The sequence below is a fragment of the Hoplias malabaricus genome, chromosome 5, assembly GCF_029633855.1.
Source record: "Hoplias malabaricus isolate fHopMal1 chromosome 5, fHopMal1.hap1, whole genome shotgun sequence".
Taxonomy (NCBI): Eukaryota; Metazoa; Chordata; class Actinopteri; order Characiformes; family Erythrinidae; genus Hoplias; species Hoplias malabaricus.
The window spans coordinates 21,029,851-21,040,975 of NC_089804.1; the positions used below are offsets into that span (position 1 = coordinate 21,029,851).

The 11,125-nt window shown below is 44.2% G+C and overlaps 1 protein-coding gene across 1 annotated transcript in view; it reads right to left on the bottom strand.

The window, feature by feature from the left end:
• si:dkey-49n23.1 (semaphorin-3D) overlaps positions 1 to 9,891 on the bottom strand; it is a 67,073-nt gene extending 57,182 nt beyond the window's left edge. Inside the window, exon 1 of the mRNA XM_066670585.1 lies at positions 9,807 to 9,891. The gene's annotated coding sequence lies outside the window, so the exon portion shown is untranslated. The remainder of the gene's footprint in view (positions 1 to 9,806) is intronic.
• Positions 9,892 to 11,125: the final 1,234 nt, after the last annotated feature.

The window sequence follows — 11,125 nt, forward strand, 5'->3', positions numbered from 1 at the left end:
AGCAGCTCTATGAAAGTGTCAAACAAATAAATACAGTGGAATTTGAGTTCCTAGCTTGTGTTTATTGATAGTCAGAAAACATGTTATTTCTTACTAATTGAAGGAATAAGGTTTAAAAGACCGTTGCCCCCCCTCCCCCACCAACGGTGTTCGGAAACTCTAATAGGCGTCTTGCCTGTGACGTAGATGGTGGACAACAACTCTAGAAGCTGCACTTAATTTAATGTAAAATGACGAAAAGGTGTGTTGTTTTTGGCTGCAATCATTCAATGTACAGTGGGACATCTGTGAACAAATGGCCCAAAGATCCCAAAATATCCAGAAAATGGACTAAATTTGTCAACTTTAAACAAGCACTTTGGAAAGGACCATCCGCTCACTCCGTTATCTGTAGCTCATTTCACTGGCGCTTTTCCAACAATATGGGCATGTAAGGACACCAACGAAAGGTGTTCAAGAGCCTCTGTAACATGGAGGTAAACAGGGTAAGGACACTCACTTCGCCTGTTTTAGTTGGTGTTAGTTAACGTTAGCTTGACTTGCTAAACTCGGTGGCTCAGATTATACTCGGCTACGTAGCTGCATTACGGAGGTTTATAGTGTCGGATGAATTCGAGTTCGACTTCGATCACATTTACAAGAATAACGGTACCTCTAAATCTGAGTTTAGCTTATTGCTAGGCTATTGTCATGAATAATGTTGGTTATTTAGCTAGATACTGTCATAACAGTCAGTCATAACGGTGTTTTACCGCGGCGTTGTTCAGCTGTTGTCCACCAGTGACGTCACGGTCGCGTTCAAGAATTTCCGTAGCGAGCTCGGGTTTTTCCGTCAATTTAATAAAATTGTCAGTTTTAAAGCAAATTAAGCTGCTATTTTCATTTTAATTCATACTTATATATGTCAGTAACTACAATAATGTCAAATATTCATGGAGGTCCATTAAGTGGTGCTTAGCCTTTAAAAGGGGGCTTGGATGTAACTACAACTTCACCTTCATTCAGTGCAAGCAAGTTTAAGAATATGCAATTAAGCGCCGCCTCTATTTACACCCACCCAACCCTCCCGTGAGTTGATGGGATTGGTCCCTATGTTGTGTGAGGTACGAAACCTTTGTCTGAGACAACTGTCTTGTTTGGAACGCTACAGTTTTAAAGTCTAAATGTTCAGCCATGGCTCTGACCCCTTATTCACTCAGGATACGCCTTCAAGCACAAACACACACACACACTAACACATCTAAATACACTTTATTTACATTAGAGGGGTCCTTAAGGGGATTGCAATATATGCTGTTAACAATGTCACAACATAACATTCAAAATTTAATGCACAATTCAAACCATTTCCACAATCCTCTAAACACACACCCTAAGGTCGGCAGGAGATGTCTGAAAGGTCCACCTCATCTTCCTCCTCAGCGCCAATGAAAGACTGATCTGTTTCTGTCGTCGGTTTCAGGGCGAGCCCAAAGAGTGACAACAGACAGAACCCACACATCCCAGAGTCCTAACAAAGGAGAGGTCCCTCTCTCAGCACTGATTTGAAGCTGACACACCTTTCCTAATCCAAAGTGAGAGAAACCTGTGGCAGTTTCCTAAAACATGCTTTCAACTCTTTTCAGCACACGATGGTTATTTCAGTCTTTAGCCAAAATGCCAGGCGAGTGTATCCCGTTCTCACAGGAACGTCGGGGCAAGTATTGATTTGTGGGGACGTCCATAAGGACTCTCTCTGTTGCTGTGGGAAATTTAGTTGTAAATGACCCAAGTCATGATTTTCCATATTCTGCTGGATGTTCAGAGCATTGAAACAGGCCGCAGTAAACGATGTGAGGGAGTGGGACACTGATGACATTCTTTTTGGGTGGTCTGTGTCCTCCTCCTCTCTCTCTCTCACTCTCGCCACACACAGGAAACAGCAGGAGAGGAAGGAACAGAAACTACTTTTAAGACAACTAAGCCTCAATAAACTACAATAGCCTTTTTACACAAAGGCCTGGCGGAACGTAGCGTCCACTCGCCAATGTTATTCCACCTTCCGCTGCTGCCTTCGTCAGCCATAGGCCGTGCTTACGCCGCCTTGGACCAGCGAACAGAACGAATATGGAGCAACACCCTGACCACAGCGCACTGAGAAGGCCTGGGCGGACTGTTGTAACACTGACTCATGAGCTGTGAAGAGTATCATTATTACACACAGTTGGCATGAATCAGCGAAACTCAAACAGCTACAATCCAATGGGGGAATATTCCTCTGTAAAATTAGAAAGAGATTTCGTCTTCCTTCTCTGCGGCCGCACAAAGAGCCCATTGGTGAAAGTAGGTGGACGGCCAGCACAATGGCCTTCAAGTGACCTTAAAGAAATGAAGATGAATTGAGGAGTTGAAAAAGGAGACATTGACCTCGTTCCGCTCTGAGACGGACAGAACCCAAGCATGTTTATGACCCTGTGGCTCGCCCTCTCACCAGGATAATGGCAACGGCCTGTAACAATGTGGTGTTTTATGCCCCGCCTGCTCGATTTGTCCCAGAACAATCGAGGGCAGGAACCGAAGCAATAAAAAGCCCCCGTGAAAATGCTTTATAGCCCCAGGCCGCAGAGAGTAGAGCTGCAATGCGCTAAAGCACTGAAGCTTTAAGTCGTATCTGACGTACTCCTCTACATTTCTGCGCAACACAAGAGAAAACTTATCTCCAAGAACCACATCCTGAATCTCGACCTCGAGCTGCAGTGGGCCCTCACTGTCAAAGAGGACAACGACCCTTCTTCCTCTTCTACAGTGGAAACAACTGCCTCGTCTCTTGCCAGTCTGTGCCTGAGGCGCAAGCTGTCCACACACAGGAGACTCCTGGACCAGAACCACAGAGAAAGACCTCGGGAGAGAGGTTCCTTTAGAGGGAATATCTTCCACAGAAAGGAAGGCATCCAGGCTGCTTCACTGTAGCTTTGGCAGCACCCCCCCCCCACCCCCCCTTAGGTAAACTCAGATTATTAGTAACAATAAACCACAGCCGCTACTACAAACACCACAGAGTTTGACTTGGCCTGGAGCGCTGGGGACCTGCTTCGGTGAATCACAGAGAAACCAGCACTTGCAGCTTTAATAGTTCTTTAGCTCTCAGCCACAGTGCTCTACTGTCTCAAACGTGCACTCTCACGCATTCTAGTCATTTTTAGGGTCGTCAGCTCTGAACGTAAAAAGTGTAGTATATAAATATACACAGCACCAGTCAAATGTTTGGGCACGCCCACCACTCAGGGAGGGTTTCCTTTGTTTTCGGGCCATTTTCCACATGTTGTGAATGTACAGCACCAGTCAAAAGTTGGATCTTCTCAAATCCTTCTCATTTAATGGAAGACATTAAAACTATGAAGGAACAAATATAGAATTATGTAGTAAACAAACAGACTATGTTTTATACTTTAGACTCTTCACAGTAGCCCCCTGTTGCTTTGATGACAGCTTCACACACTCTCTCCGTTCTCTCAGTCGGCTTCATGAGGTCGTCACCTGGAACGGTTTTCAGTGAACAGCTGTGGCCTCGTCGAGAGTTAATCTGTAGAACCGCTCCCTTCTGAATGTGTCTGAGACTGTAACTGGGGTTGTACACAGGTAGGAGGTGGTACACAGTTCTATACAGTGACTAGCTCTACTCCACCAATCACTGATGAGGAGGTGTGTCCAAAATTTTGACTGGTACTGTATATATATAAAATTACATAGTACAGTTTCTGCAGTGCTGAGCCCAGTTTATGAACCACAGATGCTCTATTCTCTCTATTACAGCTCTGTACTTCCCAAGGGTTCTTTTAAGATTTCGGGTTTTTTTCCACTTTCACGGGAGATTATTGATTACTGAGATTTCACTTGTGTTTATTGTGTATCTTTCTTTTAGTGTTCAGCTGTGAGCTCTGAATATGGCAGGGTCCTGAATATGGACGTGTACTCTGAAGAAGAGGACAAAGCACTTTTGTAAGCTGCTCTGAATAAGAACATCTGCTAGATGATTAAACGTCTGATTCAATTTTAATCATTAATTATCATATTAATATTCCATAGAACTCCATAGTTTAACCTCAGCAGGGCACTCAATAGTGCAGCAGTGTGACTGTGTTCTCTTGGAGTGTTTGACGTCCATCCAGTTCCTTTGGGAGGAGTTTGAGTGGCGTTTGAGATGAAGAACTATTCTAACACCAGCACCTGACCTCACTAATGATACTGTGCCTTAATTCAAACAAGCACTCACAGCAATGTATGTCATTTAGAGTCAAACCATCCCAGGAGACACTTTAAAGCCCAGCTGCTTCTAAATAGGAGGTGTACACCTTTAAACACGAAGTGTATTTTGACAAGAAACGATGTGTTATGTGAGAAACATCACTAGCGAGAGGAAGGGCATGCCTCTGACCCATGAGAAAGACTACCATGGCCTTTTTGAACACTGTAGAGAGCATGGAGTGGACATTAAATAGGCACAGATGCTCAGATAAGCAGAAACAGACCCGCGTGTATAAAGCAGAGCCATAGCAGAACGAGGCCAGGATGTGTGAGAAGAACAAAGCCCTGTTCATATACATCAGATGGGGAGGATTCCCCTACACAAGTCGAAACTCAATTGCAGTCTCTTTAATCTTCTCTAGGAACTGTAATGGAACGTCCCAAATTCCACCGAGTGAGACAACAGCCCCGAGGTTTTTCCCTGTTCTTCTCCGTTTGGACTCTGTGACTCTGTGAAACCACAAATTAGGGATTTTACTACGTAAAACTCACCACATCCAAAGCTGGGAATGGGATCCATCTGACAAACAGCTTACTTTATCCATCTCAGAACCGGCCCAAAGGACGTGAAGGAGACAAGAGCTTTCAGGGAAGAATGAACGAAATGCTCAAAGCACACAGTCATTACTCAAATCTGACTGATAAGAATTTACGGCCCGGTCTCCGGTCTACAGTTACACTGCGTCCTGCTGAAAGTATTGTTTTAGCTTCCAGCTCAAGGGCTGTACTTTAGAGCCTGGTCTTGGAGCAGTGAGGAGAATGAAAACAGGCCAACACCCTGACCACAGCTGCCCCGGAGGAGACATACACAGCGCGAATAATGAAGAGCCACAAGGATATGGTTTTCTTTTTGTGTTTATAGAGCATTTCCAGCACCACTTCGAGATTCATTATTGAATCATTGAAAAGGGACCTATTCCGTTGTATTGTTACATAATAAACATTCACCTTCCTCTGTCAGAGGTCCTCACCTTCATGGAGACTGACTGTCTGATGAGACTGGGACTTTAAAGGGCACTTAGAGCTGGACGATATTTGGCCAACATTTATATCGCGATATAGTTCTTAATTTCTTTCAATGCGATATAATTCTGATGATGATATGAACAATAAAATAGCCACAGAGAAGCATCATGACATCTCCATCAAATAAAAATGTATTGGCTTCTTCAATATTAATATTAAATGAACTAAAATTGAGTGCAATTTACTGACAGCAGCGCCCCCTCATGACTGTCAGTCAGTGATAGATGCTGTAAATAATATACACTGAAATATAAAAATGGCGGCATGGTGGCACAGCAGGTAGTGTCACAATCACACAGCTCCAGGTGACTGTCTGTGAGGAGTGTGGTGTGTTCTCCCTGTGTCTGCGTGGGTTTCCTCCGGGTGACTGTCTGTGAGGAGTGTGGTGTGTTCTCTCTGTGTCTGCGTGGGTTTCCTCCGGGTGACTGTCTGTGAGGAGTGTGGTGTGTTCTCTCTGTGTCTGCGTGGGTTTCCTCCGGGTGACTGTCTGTAAGGAGTGTGGCGTGTTCTCCCTGTGTCTGTGTGGGTTTCCTCCGGGTGACTGTCTGTGAGGAGTGTGGTGTGTTCTCTCTGTGTCTGCCTGGGTTTCCTCCAGGTGACTGTCTGTAAGGAGTGTGGCGTGTTCTCCCTGTGTCTGCGTGGGTTTCCTCCGGGTTACTGTCTGTGAGGAGTGTGGTGTGTTCTCTCTGTGTCTGCCTGGGTTTCCTCCAGGTGACTGTCTGTAAGGAGTGTGGCGTGTTCTCCCTGTGTCTGTGTGGGTTTCCTCCAGGTGACTGTCTGTGAGGAGTGTGGTGTGTTCTCTCTGTGTCTGCCTGGGTTTCCTCCAGGTGACTGTCTGTAAGGAGTGTGGCGTGTTCTCCCTGTGTCTGCGTGGGTTTCCTCCGGGTTACTGTCTGTGAGGAGTGTGGTGTGTTCTCCCTGTGTCTGCGTGGGTTTCCTCCGGGTGACTGTCTGTGAGGAGTGTGGTGTGTTCTCTCTGTGTCTGCGTGGGTTTCCTCCGGGTGACTGTCTGTAAGGAGTGTGGCGTGTTCTCCCTGTGTCTGTGTGGGTTTCCTCTGGGTGACTGTCTGTGAGGAGTGTGGTGTGTTCTCCCTGTGTCTGCGTGGGTTTCCTCTGGGTGCTCCGGTTTCCTCCACAGTCCAAAAACACACGTTGGTAGGTGGATTGGTGACTCAAAAAAAAAGTCTCCGTAGGTGTGAGTGTGTGAGTGTATGCATGAGTGTGTGTCGCCCTGTGAAGGACTGGCACCCCCTCCAGGGTGTATTCCCACCTTGCGCCCAATGATTCCAGGTAGGCTCTGGACTCACTGGACCCTGAACTGGATAAGGGCTACAGATAATGGATGGATGGATGGGTATAAAAATCATATCGTTGTTATTGAAACATTTTAATTGTGATTTATATTGATATTGAATTATTGTCCAGCCCTAACAGTACTTTATTCACACGGTTCTTTACACGCACAGATGTTATAGACTACTGTGCAATCCACTGTAACTCCATATGCTCTCAGTTTGCTGTTGTATTCCTGTGTAGACGAGAGGAGGATGGGTCCCCTTCAGAGTCTGGCTTCCTCTCAAGGTGTCTTCCTCTCAGTCTGAAAGAGGTGTTCCTGCCTCAGTTGCCTCGCTGGCGCTCACTCAGGGCTAAGACATATAAAGTTTCTTTGTGTCTCCAGTTTTAAAAAGCACTCTATAAATAAAATTGAATCTGATCTGAACTGAACAAAGCTGTGATGGTAAAGCCGTGGTGCAGCTGGCTCTGCCGGGTTGAGTTACTCTCACCATTTGAGTAAAGTTCACATAAAGAACAATGGATATTGCACTGAGGAGAGATAAGACTCCCACGGTCTTTCTTTAAGCCAATGCCAAGACCGGACCTCTCCCAAAGCGAGGGTTCGTTTGTCATCTCCACGCTCCGTTTCTCCCTGCATCATCTTCTTTTTGATGTGTTAAAGGCATGAAACACAGTTCAAAGGAGTTACACCCAGTTACTTATGCCTCATCCTCCACATCCATCTGGACCTCCACACATCTGCAAGCCCGAGACTGATGGGGAAAGGGTTAAAGGAGATGTTGTAAAAGCCCTGGATAACTGTACTGTCCACTTCATCAGATTTCATAGAGTTTATCTGTAGTGACAACATATAAATCTCCAGACCCAGACCCACCAGTGTTGGCCAGCAATGATATCAAAACACAGACCACTTCCTTTACTATCCCTAGTATAGGAGAGAGAGAGAGAGAGAGAGAGAGAGAGAGACAAAATTGCCCTGTCTGTTACCATTCTTACCATTTATTTTTTATTATAATTTTATTTCATTTATTTATTTATAAATTATTACATATACTGTTTTAACTGGTTCTTTTTATTGTTACAGTTCTACAAGATCGCTGTTAATTATTATATTATTAATAATAATAATAGAAAAAAAAAGTTGTGATACTCTTAATATTCCATGTTATTGTATTAATGCTTTGGCAATACAATGTCTGAATATGGTCATGCCAATAAAGCTTATTGAATTGAGGGAGAGAGAGAGAGAGAGAGAGAGAGAGAGAGAGAGAGAGAGAGAGAGACAGAGAGAGAGAGAGAGAGACAGAGAGAGAGACAGAGAGAGAGACAGAGAGACAGAGAGAGACAGAGAGAGAGAGAGAGAGAGAGAGAGAGAGAGATTGTCAAAATTCATATAAATCCAGACTGTGAATGTAAATACAGCTGGTGGTGTTATGTTTTCGTGGAGGTACATGTCCCCAGCACAGACAGAAATAAACAAATTAGAGCAGACACAGCAGGGAACGTGTTTGTAAGTAAACCACGCAACAGGAAAAGGAAACAATTAAAGGACATTGCTCATCAGAAAACAAAGAAAAGACCAGTTACTTACGCTTACTTTGTTTACAGCTTTTAACATCATTGTTGACTAAAACCATTGGTACACAGGAGCAAGAGAAGAACATGCACTGGACAGAGCACTAGTCCATCACAAGGCATCACACACTCACCTAGTCACTCACAACTGTGGACACTTTCACACACTCACACAGAGTGGAAAGTGACCCGAGGAGAGCATCCCACCCCCGGACCCCGAGACTCTGCATCTGTGTGGCAGTGACACTACATGTCCCATTCTTTTAATTAATTTATATTCATTCATTCATTGTCTGTAACCCTTATCCAGTTCAGGGCGGCAGTGGGCTAGGATCCTACCTGGAATCACTGGAACACACCCTGGAGGGGGTACCAGTCCTTCACAGGGTGACACACACTCACATTACATTCACTCACACACTCACACCATTGAGCACTTTTGAGTTGTGGGACCGTTTTTGGACTGTGGGAGGAGCCTGGAGCACCCGGAGGGAGAACACACCACACTCCTCACAGACAGTCACCCGGAAGAAACCCATGCAGACACAGGGAGAACTCACCACACTCCTCACAGACAGTCACCCGGAAGAAACCCACGCAGACACAGGGAGAACTCACCACACTCCTCACAGACAGTCACCCGGAGGAAACCCACGCAGACACAGGGAGAACACACCACACTCCTCACAGACAGTCACCCGGAGCAGGACTCGAACCCACAACCTCCAGGACCCTGGAGCTGTGTGACTGTGACACCACCTGTTATTTATTATTAATTCATTGTTTTCTCTATTGTAAAAGGATATTTTCTAAAACAAACCTTGCTGAATGGTAAATAAGGTGCACTCCATCTGATTTAGACTCTAAACTCTCGTTACACAGATCTCTGCTACTGGGCCAGCGGGGCTGAATATCTGGTCTCCATATTAAACTCACTTCAAGCTTAAATGAAGCAAACTATGGAAATACATTCATAAATAATAACACTTCACAAGGACGCTAGTGTTACAGTAGAGTTAACATGAGCATATGAACAATCCTTATACATTAGTGACTGGTAATATCACACACATCTACAGGCAACCTGAACACTGAAAGACTCACCAAGCTCACAGGCCAGGGCTGAGTGATGTGAGGCAAGAAATTATAAGTCACTGTTTCTCTTTTAATTAATGTATTTTTGCTGCTTATTCATTATTAAATATTTCTGACCTAGTTTTGTAACAAACAGGAAGCTAATTTTAAGCCATTCATAAACATTATACAGGGTAAATCTTCATGTAAAGTGCTCCCACACATACTCAAAGACTGTTTTTGTTTGAGAAATAGAATAAAATATTTATTGAAAAACTTTTAACTTAAAAAATATATTAATAAACTTCTTGTTTGAGGTAAATAAGAGCTACTCCACCCCAGATATTCTCTTTAAATAACTGGATATTGTTGAGTACAGCTGTACAGAACCAGCTAGAGTAAATAAAATAAACCCTTTCAGGTTACTCCACGTTCAAATCTCAAATTGAAATTGAAGTCCATAAAAGCCAAATATTTCTTTAAAATCAATTTAAAAATAACAAATACAAAGAAAGACTCAAGTGAGTTGAAAACAGTTGTAGCGGACTTACCACCCCGTGTTCTCCCTCTTTATTGATCCTGAGTTGATTGTTTATTCCACTTTTATTTTGAAGGATTTAGGCTGAGATCCTCGTGCGCGCGGGTCTATAAACAAATGATGAACGCGCGTGCCGGACACTTCTAATAGAACCTCCACAGTATTGTTTTCCCCACCCGTTTCCCGTCGCTCCACGCCCCCTGGCGCTATGATTGGCTAATAGTGCCCACCCTCCTCGCTGGGATTGGCTGAAAGTTCAAATAAGGCGGGACATGCCGCAAAACGGGTGGTATGTCGGTTAAAACGAGTTTGGTAAATATCTCATTTTCTATACCAACTTTCTTTTTTATTTCCAATTCTCCCAGCTCACCCCTGGACTCAGTCACACACACACACACACACACACACCCATGGACCTTGTCTCACTGCCACTGCACACGGTCCAGAACTAATCATCAGCATCAGTGTCTGACCTTATTAAAGCTATGTCTTGATGCAATCAAATCCTCACAGCAATGTTATTCAATCTAAAGACAACCAAGGAGAGTCGAAGCGAAGCTGTTTTAAAAACACACAATAAAGCCATTCCAGTTCAGAGGAAGAGAATGTTGGATGAGGAGTGGTCTGTAAACTTTTGGACATATAGCCTTCTTTAATTCATGATGTTGGGGCTGGAATGAGGTTTAATACACTGCAATAATGCTGTGTCAACCACATAAAAGTATACCATTTCACCGTGGAATAAATGTGGCACATCCAGGGCTCTGCTCTAACGTGAGAGGGGTTTGTCTCCACAGTAATAAGCATCATTATCCACTGCTGTAATCACAGGGGACGACAAGCCAACACTGTTTGTGAATTCTCGCATTCTGTTTCGCATTCATCGCCGTTCTGCGGCTGTGTCTCAGGGACACAGTGTGGTCTCTTCCCTGCCTTCCAGGCATCAGGGGTCTCATCTGAGTCTCGGTCGGTTACATTGGTAACAAGATACATTCACGCGACAGAAGAAGGGGACAGGGGAGATAACATCAAAGACAAATGTTTGAAATAATGGATGGAGAAAAAAAAAACAAGGTGTAGGTGTAATTTCCACTGGGGACATGTCCTCAGATGTTTCTAAACGGCTGATTATGTCCTCACCACTTTCTGAAAGCAAATTCTGATAATATTTGATATGGCACATATACACAGCCCAACCAGCCACAACATTATGACCACCTCCTTGTTTAAAGTCTCACTGTCCCTTCTCTCAGTTCCACTGATTATAGAGGAGCACTATGTAGTTCTACAATTACACAATTGTCCCATCTGCTGCTCTGCATACTTCCCATA